Source organism: Formica exsecta, unplaced genomic scaffold (genome assembly GCF_003651465.1).
Source record: "Formica exsecta isolate Colony F162 unplaced genomic scaffold, ASM365146v1 scaffold80, whole genome shotgun sequence".
Lineage (NCBI taxonomy): Eukaryota > Metazoa > Arthropoda > Insecta > Hymenoptera > Formicidae > Formica > Formica exsecta.
Window position 1 is genome coordinate 33406 of NW_021853570.1, and position 10508 is coordinate 43913.

Sequence of the window (10508 nt, forward strand, 5' to 3'; positions counted from 1 at the left end):
ACACACACACACACACACACACACACACACACACACACACACACACACACACACACACACACACACACACACACACACACACACACACACACACACACACACACACACACACACACACACACACACACACACACACACACACACACACACACACACACACACACACACACACACACACACACACACACACACACACACACACACACACACACACACACACACACACACACACAGAGGTACACGCGTTTGGATGTATTTACGAAGTTATGTTGGCATGCACGCAAATGCCAAATTGGCAAATAGAGATATGTTATATGTGCACGCAGCCTCCGTATTGTTACAGCACAGTGGACCATAAACTTGTAGCATATAACATGTGCATGTAAGTTTTTAAAGCAGCGCGTTTAAAAACTCGCACGTGCATGATTAATCGTGCAAATAAAATCAGCTGTGTTAATCACTAAGCATGTAAACAAATTTAATAGAAGAACTCGGAATTAAAATTAATAAGAGTTTTATTACCATATATTGTATAATAATATACACACATAATAATATACACATTCTTTCTTTCTTCTTCTCTTCTCTTCCCCCTCTTTCTCTCCTTGGCGTAAAATAACTCATGCTGGCGTAATCTGTCTTCATTTTCCACAGTATCTTTCTCCGAGATTTTTATTTTCGACATTACATTACCTTTTCAAGTCGGATATTTTATCATATGTCAAATATATCAGTTTTCTGCGTAATGGATTGCTGTGCGAGTGAGAAAACTGTTCGCATTGACCCATTATCATTTGACAGCATGAAAAACCGTTTCTCTTAATGGCAAGGTAAACATTCGACTTTACTAGCATCGTGAGAGAGTGATTGCAAGTGTGCAAACTGGGAATTCAACGTGCGTGCGCGAATGAGTTTAGTGCGCATCGCTAAAACGGAATGTCAGCAGATAACCGAGCATATGGCCATGGTGCAAGTTTGCACCAACACACATGGCTCCCCTAGCAATATATATGAGTTGTCGAGAATTGAACATATACCAAAGAGACGAACTTGGCAAGACGAGCATACGTGTCCTCGTTGTAACTCGCGAAATAATGTTTGTTAACTTTTCAAGCTAGCTTTTCGGCTCAGCTATTGTCTCGTAATCCCGTTAATCGCAGTGCAGCAAAGTACACCCAAGAGCTGAGAAAGAATCTACGAAAACAGAGATTAAACTACTTTACAAATTCTGGTACAGAAGAATTGGCGAATAGATATTCCATATTGTCCCGACGTTACAATCTAGACAGCTGCATTTAACAGCTTTGTAATTGTACATGTATTTCTCGGCTAACTTTCATATTGTAGAGCAAATTGCACGAAACATTATATATATTTACGCGTACTTTTATCTCTTGGAGTATTTGAGAAAAAAAGAAAGAAAATGAGAGAGAGAGAGAGAGAGAGAGAGAGAGAGAGACAGAGAGACAGAGACAGAGACAGAAACAGAAACAGAGACAGAGATAGAGACAGAGAGAGAGAGATCATCTTTGATGTTGCTAACTTGACACTCGTGCCTAACAATGAGACTTGCACGTGCTCCTGCACGCACATACGTGCATTCGCACATACCCTCATATATATCTCTTGACTGATCGCAAATATATACCGGCCGTAGCGGCAAGTTTACAGACGGATGTACGGACGGACGTCGGATCGATCCGTGGCCCTGGAAAAGGAGCGGGGCACAGGGTCGGAAAGCAGCGAGAGGTGGATAGTGGCATGAAGAGGGTAGTAGTCCTCCCGCGGCGGAGTGGGAAGGAAAACCGTCGTGCCACGTCGGGGAGAGGGATATGGTGGTCCTGGCGACTGCTGTGCGCCGTCGCGACGTCGCTCGACGTCGAGGCCAGTCGAGTCTCTCAACCCGGAGGGGGTTGGTTTCTCTTCTTCTCCCTTATTGACTCTCTCTCTCTCTCTCTCCCTCTCCCTCTTCCGCCCCTCCCTCTCTCTCTCTCTCTCTCTCTCTCTCTCTCTCTCTCTCTCTGTTCTTCCTCTTCTACATCCTGTTCTCTATCCTTTCTCTATCCCTTGTCAAGTCTGTCGTGCTCTTCCTCCCCTTGCTATTCCTGCTATCTTTATTCATCCAGACTATCGGATCGTCCCTCTCGCTTCGATCAGCTCGTTCCCTCCCTCTCACTCTCGCCACCTCCTCTTCTTCTCTCCCTTCGTCATTCCGCCACTCTCTCTCGCCCTGCCTCTCCCACTCTCGTCCAATCTCACTCTCTCGCTACGTAGCTCTGCAAAAACAAGCATACGGCTATCCCCAGTAGCACCCCGATACACAAACCCGACAGAGCGTCGGGTGCTCCGCGTGTCTAGGGGTAACGTGGACCTTCCGTCTCTCTCGACTCGCCGTAAACGATCAGCGTCACACGCGATGAATGCCGCGCGTCACGTGTTACTTGCGCGTGACACCTGGCACGTCACGACGTAATCTTCGATGACGACCTCAACCCTACGACATCCTCGCACCGGTGAAAAACCATTGTTCCGGTCTGTTCGTCATGGGCAGATCCTGCGTTTTCTTCAACGACGAATCTTTCGACAAGATACCTAGTTGCCAAATTGTGTCGAGATCTCGGGATTACGCACGCGGAAAATTATAATTCAACGTAGCGTAAATTCAACGATTGTGATTTGTCTGACAGTACTATCGTCCCGACATTCAAGGCGCGATCTCCTCGACCACCGATAGATCTCGAGGCATCGCGAGGTGCCATTAAGAGTGTCCTCGGCGATTCAGGCGTAAGTCAATTGGGAAATTGACGAGGAGCAACGAGAAAATTGCGCGCATGTAAAGCTGACCATAATCGCGCGAAAATGAGCGTGTCGAGATCAAATGCCGAGGAAAATCGATAGCGCGCAATGATCCCTCATGCGTGATCGCAGATCTACGGATCTCGCTCTCGAGGATTTCATCACAGAGGTTACGGCAGCATGAAGACGGAAACTCATCAAAAGGTTTGATGCTTATACGCGAGTTGAAACTTGTCCTGTACTCGTCGTCATCGGCGACGGTCGTCTTAGGATAACGGATCTCATCAAAGCGTTTTATGATTGAGACTGGTGTATGCTTCGTACCAAATCTCTCTCTCTCTCTCTCTCTCTCTCTCTCTTTCTTATTCACTTTCTACATCTCTTCTCCCTACGAAACTTTCTCGGACTTCTTCGCAAAAGATTATACGGAACTCGAGGAATCATTAGAGCGTTATCATCACCGGTCGATGTCGACCAAACTTTGTCCGGCCGTCGATAATTCGTAGGAATCGTCCGATCATAGTTTAGTATCTTGTTGTCGGTCGCGCTTTTAATAACTGCGTCATGTGTAATGATTGATCGTTCCCAGCTTTCGAGAGAAAGAGAGTGAAAGAATGAGTTCTTGTAATACAAGAGTGCTGGCGAGTGTTGGCAATCAGAAATGAACATTCCTTTGATCGTCGCTCTTTTATCGAGCCAATCACTGTATTATTGAACAGGTTAGACGCTTGAAAAGAAATCAATGCGTATTGTCATGGCGCGACACGGAAATTCTTGCTGAACGTAATAGTCAAGGTACCGAACTGATTTTGAAGAGTTAACTAGCCCACCGATGCATTTTCATAGACCCTCGACCTTTCACGAACGTGCGGATATGTAGGGTGGCCCTCGTCATCTGCTGGCGCGTTCGCGGGGGTGAATTGGCGCAAAGTGTGTTACGGACAATACAGATTATTTCGAGCACGAGGATCGGATGTTGCGAACGGCTGGCAGGATTTACACAGCGCATTCGGCTGTAGGAAGATTCTGACCGCTCGCATTAGTGGTAAGTCGATATATATGATGCATTCACTGTTAATCCATGTACAGTAGAATCCTTAATTTTTCGCCTTGATGCCCTGTACGTTGCTAATCACGAATTTATCGCAAGATAAAATAATAATTTACATCTCTTATTAAATGAAAAGCGTCAATAGATAAACTCGATTAATAACCATACAAAATTGGATGTACTATTGTTTGTGTTTTCTAGCCTTTATATCAGGTCTACCGGAAAGTTCTGTCCGTTTTTGGAATAAAACAAAATACAAATTTTTATTACCGTCAATAAACTTTATTAAATAATGTAATTGCCATTATTCGGAGAAGTATTGTCAGCAACTGGATAATTTAAATACAGCAGTCCATGAAAAGAGGCCGGCGATGTTCAATAGGAGGAACATCATACTGCATCATGATAATGCTAGGCCACATGCTGCTTTGGGGACTCGTCAAAAAATTGCAGAACTAGGCTGGGAAATTCTGTCGCATCCACCATATTCCCCGGACTTAGCACCCTCCGACTATCATTTGTTTTTGTCCTTACAAAATTTTTTGAGAGTCAAAAAATTCAAAAATGAAGAAGATATGAAACAAGCACTGGTTCAATTTTTCGTATCAAAAGATAAAACATTTTTCGAAAATGGGATATACAAATTGCCCTCACGCTGGCAAGAAATCATTAATAATAATGGCAATTACATTATTTAATAAAGTTTATTGACGGTAATAAAAATTTGTATTTTGTTTTATTCCAAAAACGGACAGAACTTTCCGGTAGACCTAATACATATGACATATCGTTGATAAAAAGTTTATTAACAATAAGTTTATCAGTTATATAACTGGTTTTTTGGTTTTTGGTACATATGTATAATTATTTTATATATATAATATATTATAAAATGCAATTTTGAGTAACAAGATTATTCAAAAAATATTGACTACGTTTATCTACGGAAAAAATCAATTTTTTTTTAATTGCTTTTTTCATGCCTAGAAAATTAAAATATAATTATATATATATGTAGTATTTAATAATACAAACATAATAATTTTGTTGAGAATTAGCTGGGGAGGGTTGGAGGGAGAACGGGACGATTGATTGTGAGACAATCTCGTAGAATATTCTCTGGTAGATCACAATGCTTGAATTTAGTGGCATCATTTTCGTAATAGCGCGCACATCAACGTACATGTTCGTAATGATTTGACTCCTCACATAATAGTCATGGTAGCGATCTGCCATATTAACCTGTTAGAACGTGCTTGGATATATATGTACTCTATTTCGTTACATTTCCTCTCTTTTTCTCACTTTTTCGCTTGTATAATATATGTCATTTAAATATTTATTTTCATATATTTAGTTTCTTTAAAAAGAAAAACCAATTTAAAACACACGCATACAAAAATATTTTTGAGAAATTAAAATAAGAATCTTTATTCGAAAACGAAATTTCATAGTTGAAACGTTACGTGCGCATAAAGCAATTTCAAAGTATATAATCCATTCTTCAATTCTTTCCACTACGCTGAACAACTAAAGAGGAATGCAGTTTTACATCTTGACGTAGTCCACAGAGTATAAATAAGATTGTAATATTCTCGCTATTGTCGATTTACAAATTTTAATGAGCGTATAAACCCTACGTCCGACTCTCGACGAAGCTTAATTGTACCTTTCACAATATATGCATGTCAACTAAAGATTATAATGTACATAAAATATGAGAAAAGTGTACGAATATTCGCGATCAACACAAATTAAATTCTTCCGGTCTATCAACAATTTGTCCGAATCACAGACGCGCTCTTATACCGTTTACGTGTTATATATGTTAACTAAATACATTATAATTATTATATTTAGAAAATTTTAAAGTTATCATAAGAGATATAAACATGAGAATAGGAAAATTATCAATTATATATTGTATTAAATCATTAATAATTATCATCCTGCATCAATTAATAATAATCATCCTGCGCTTTGCGATTTTGTTTTCGAGCTTGAATTTGCATCCGTTTTCATAACTTACTATGCAATCGTATATATACTCCGTGGCGCGCAGTCACTTCCTATTATAGTCATAAATAAATGCAGCACGTGCGCGCGAAAAAAGAAGGAAGGAAAGAGAAGGAAAGAGAAAGAAGGAAAGAGAAAGAAAGAGAGAGAGAGAGAGAGAACAGGATTTCTCTTACCATTATATCCTGCGGAATAAAAATATCGCTATTAAAGCGGCGCCATTCTTGACGTCGTCGTCGTATGTTTCAAGCCGGCTCTGGATATGTACTCTTGTCGCACGCGCTTTGCATATCAAGACTTGTGTATGAAGTTGCCCTTTGTGTATCACGTGACTGACACAGAGAGGCTGCTGGTTCTATCTATCTCTCCTCCTGCTTCTCCTTTGCATACATATGCCGCATGCGTGTCCGATCATTCTGCTGGCGCCTCGTCATCCCGTGACGTACGAGATTTTACGAGTTGATGCTTGCCCGGTAATCGTATGGTTATACGCTCGCAATTTCCCGAATACCGTACGTATGCGTGTGTGTGTGTCCCAACAAAAAAGCTCTTTATGGGAGAAACTCATGTGCCGAGTTAAACACTTCATTCATACTTCATTAAGTCACTCGTCTCCGATGTTAAGCACTCTTGTCTCCTATGGACTGTATATATGTCGCGTACAATGTATACGGCTGTATCACTTTGAATACAATCGCGCGCGAGAAAAAGAGGTTTCACGCCGTCGTTTGACTGGTGGAACTAGTACGGGAGAGAGTGAAACTCTCCTCTTTTATCTTAGAACCTCCTCTCTTATTCGCAAACCCTGTATTCACTTATCCTCGGTGTGGGCCCGTTATTTATGCGAATTTAACCGCCGATATTACTGAAAGTGATCAATCTGTTTGACTTTATCCCCCCATTTTGCATGGATTAGACGAAATCGCTATCCGCAACGTGACTCGAAAAGGGGGTTGATCTCCCTTTCTCCCCTCTGCCCTCCCCCCCTCCCCTCCCTCTCTCTCTTTTATTTATCTATCTTTCGCTAAAATCCGCGGCATTAAACCGGCATCATCGCGTTGAACTTTCCAGTTAACCGTTGACGCCTATAGAGAAATCGCGGTCGCTCGCTTGCATATATATACGGGAGATTACTGTACAAATGTCATTCGCGCAAATTGCGTTTCTCAAGCAAACGAATACTTTACTGGAGAGCGGTACAACGGTGCCCTTGCTCCGCGCGCCTGATATCAGATGAATCTCGTGCTAGGAACCGCTTTCGGTCCTACAAATTCCGCTATCACGCCGAGCTCGTGTAACACGATGTGAGCTTGCATAAGCTCGATGTCTACCTCGGTGTATTCTGCCTATCTCTTCTCCATTAAGATTGATATCTTTAATTCAATTGAAAAGCTTCAGCTATCTCACCGAATGAGACTGTCTTTGTCAAGCGGAGCGTACTCAGCTTAATGATGATGCTTATTAATGTTATTACGAAAGACTGAAAATTATAGATATTAATCTGATATTTTAATTTAAATATCCTACTCTAAAGAGTGTTTTAATCCGGATAGAGTTTTAGTGTAGATTACTTTGCGGAATTAAGCTCTTCTTTTGAAATATACATAGAATGTCCCGAAATTTACGACTCAAAATAGCAGGAAAGTTCTTGAAAAATTAAGTGATAAAAGTATTTGCGATTTTAATTTTTTGACGGACATACATATACTAATTTTATTTAAGATATAAGAATTTAAAACTCTCTCTCTCTCTCTCTCTCCCTCTCCCTCTCTCTCTCTCTCTCTCTCTCTCTCTCTGATTAATCACAGGATAGGTTTAGAGATAATCACCTGTTCGTGAGTCGCGTATGCACTAATATTAGTGACGCATGTACGATTCACAAACTGTATAAACGTATCTTGTGATTGACTAATTTTAACTTCTTTAATCTCAAAAACCACTGCTTAAAATAAGAAATGGCAATTATATTTTCATTCCTTAATTTTTCGAAAATTTTTCTGCTATAGTATTGAGTCGTGAATTTTGGGATACTTTTTTGGAATATGATACAGCAAATACACGAAGTATATAAAGAATTATTACAATGAAATATTGCTGTTTTATTTCTTTAAAAGTTTGTTAAATTGAAACTGAGAAAGTTAGAAATTCTTGACAGTCGCATTCAAATCTGAAAAGAAAGATTTTTGCGTATAATTCATATTCTCCGCAACAGTCGGGACAATATGCCGATCAGTATCGATTTATTAAATACATTTGCGCGAAGTAATAAACACAATAGAACGAAGCGCGCAAACCGTTTATTCGCGCGTACGGCATTATTAATTGCTATTACACGGAAATCCCTTATGCGCGAAATTGCAAGTGCGAGGTATACACGACTCGATAACGGCCGATGAAAAATCGCGCATTAATTCCAGCCTATTTATTACATTAGAAACACTCGCTATGTTATCCGACACTTATTTTTCATTCTGTCATCGTTAGCTGCAACAACCGCGGCTGTTGCGAGCTATTAATCTTTTTCTCCTCTCTTGCCCTTTCACGTCTCCTCCCGTCTCCCTTCTTCCTGTGTTGCCCCCGCTCGTCTTACGCTTCTTTTTCCATCGCCCATTCCCCCTCGATTTAATTATAATAGATTGAGACGCGTCGCGCGCGCGAAAAGTGATATCGAATATTCTGCTCATCCGTATCATCTTGTACTGCCATGAGACGGAAACAGCAGGTGGCCCTTGAATCCGTTTCTCTCTAAGCGAGAGAAGCGCGCGTCAGATAATTCCGCCGGCGACGGTAGACATTCGTCAATGTCACCCGCGAAAAGAAGGAGCACCCTGTGAGAAGGAAGTTTTTCGAGCGGTGCGCGCCGCTCGCGGAGGAGTTCCGCCGACATCACCGGGCAAAAAAATAATTTGTCAACTAGCTCCTGGAAAACTGGATTTCACAAAGAAGCAACTATAGACTCTCTGGCGCGTGTTCGGAATCGGAACATATTATATATCTTACTATATATCCGATAAAATAGAAATGTGTGGTATATAGTTATTTTATTGTACATTTATACGCGCCCCCCCCCCTCCCTTCTCTTTCTTTCTCTCTCTCTCTCTCTCTCTCTCTCTCTCTCTCTCTCTCTCTCTCTCTCTCTCTCTCTCTCTCTTTCAGATTCTAAATAAAGACATACTATAAAACAATTCACAAAAACTTTGTTGTTAAACAAAATCGTCAAGACCAACAGCGATCGAGTGAGTAAATTTTATTCATTTCAATCTTAGTTATTTCATCATCTTTTGAATCACGTGCTTACATAATTTTAAATAAAACTGTACTTTTTTCTTTTTGTTTAACAAAAAAAAAAAAATTTCTTACTAATGCTCGATAAAATTTCAAATTCTAGTATAGAGCAATCTTAAAATATTACCGTGAAAAACTCATTTATAATCTTTCATTTTCGATACGTTATTTATTTATTCTTGATACGACTGATATATCATACTTCATCGAGCAATGATAAATTTAATCATTATATTAGCAAAAGAGAAACATTACGCGCGAACAATTAATATTTTATCATATTTATTCAACAGTCCAGGCTCGTTTTCGCTTTCTATAGCTGATTGTGAGGAAAAGAACATACAGAAACGTTGTGGAAAGGTCCGCGCGTTCCTAGAATTAGCTCAACGCGAGGATACGCGGAAGATAAGCGCACATGCCTTCTTTTTTCAATACATATGTACGCGATATATAAACATGCTTTGCTTGTCTAAGGATGCGTGTCTAGTTTGGAGGAGCGTACTGGTGGAGATTAACGCAGAGAGAGAGAGAGAGAGAGGGGGGGGGGGGGGGGGAAGAGAGAAGGATCCTCGCCGGACGATTCCAGGGACCCGGAACTCGGGACGCGGGACTTGATGGAGGGGCGAATGTGAGCTTGCACCAATATAATAGACCAATCATCTTACGAGAAATGATCAGACCATCGAGCGCGCGTCTATCGAGATCAGTATCGAGCGAGCGTCCGTTCCGTCGCGATCGATCTACCGAGTGCTCCTTTCCGAGATATTCCGTTCGTTTGTGGGCAATATTCGCGTATTCGAGTATATACGGCCTAGTGAAAGTTCCGCGTGTAAAATTTGAGTTTAATTTCGCAGATATACATAACAAATGCCTTTCGCGATCGACGGAAAATTCTTACCGCGATTAGTGAATATATCGTCGCGCCGTGTCACCTAGAATACGGATAAGATTTGGTAAGCAGTTAAACGCTTGTAAATGACTCGCATCCTTGACTAGCAATGTTTGAATCTCTACAGATTCTTTCTCGCGTATTCATGAGAGACGAGAATATAGAATAAAATATGGAATATCAGATATTTCGATTTTATATCGTAATTATGGAAAATTTTGAATTTAATAAAATTGATATTTGATATCGAATGAGAGAGGAAAGGAAAGAGAGAGGGAGGGAAAAGAGAGAAAATAGATGGATCGCGATCGCGCGGTTATTTAGACACTATTTTATTTGAAAAACACGTCTATTCGGAGAAATGTATTGGAAAGAAAAACACCGAGCGTGCTCCCGAGATATTTTGTTCGTCTATAGAAAATTAGTTGCGCGTATGTAAAAATATTCGATATTAACTAGCAATTATCTTCC

The 10508-nt window shown here is 40.6% G+C and overlaps 1 protein-coding gene across 1 annotated transcript in view; it reads left to right on the forward strand.

The window, feature by feature from the left end:
• The first annotated feature begins 2314 nt into the window (after nt 1-2314).
• LOC115244154 (neuroligin-1-like) overlaps nt 2315-10508 on the forward strand; it is a 181355-nt gene continuing 173161 nt past the window's right edge. The window contains exon 1 of the mRNA XM_029821583.1: nt 2315-3841. The gene's annotated coding sequence lies outside the window, so the exon portion shown is untranslated. The remainder of the gene's footprint in view (nt 3842-10508) is intronic.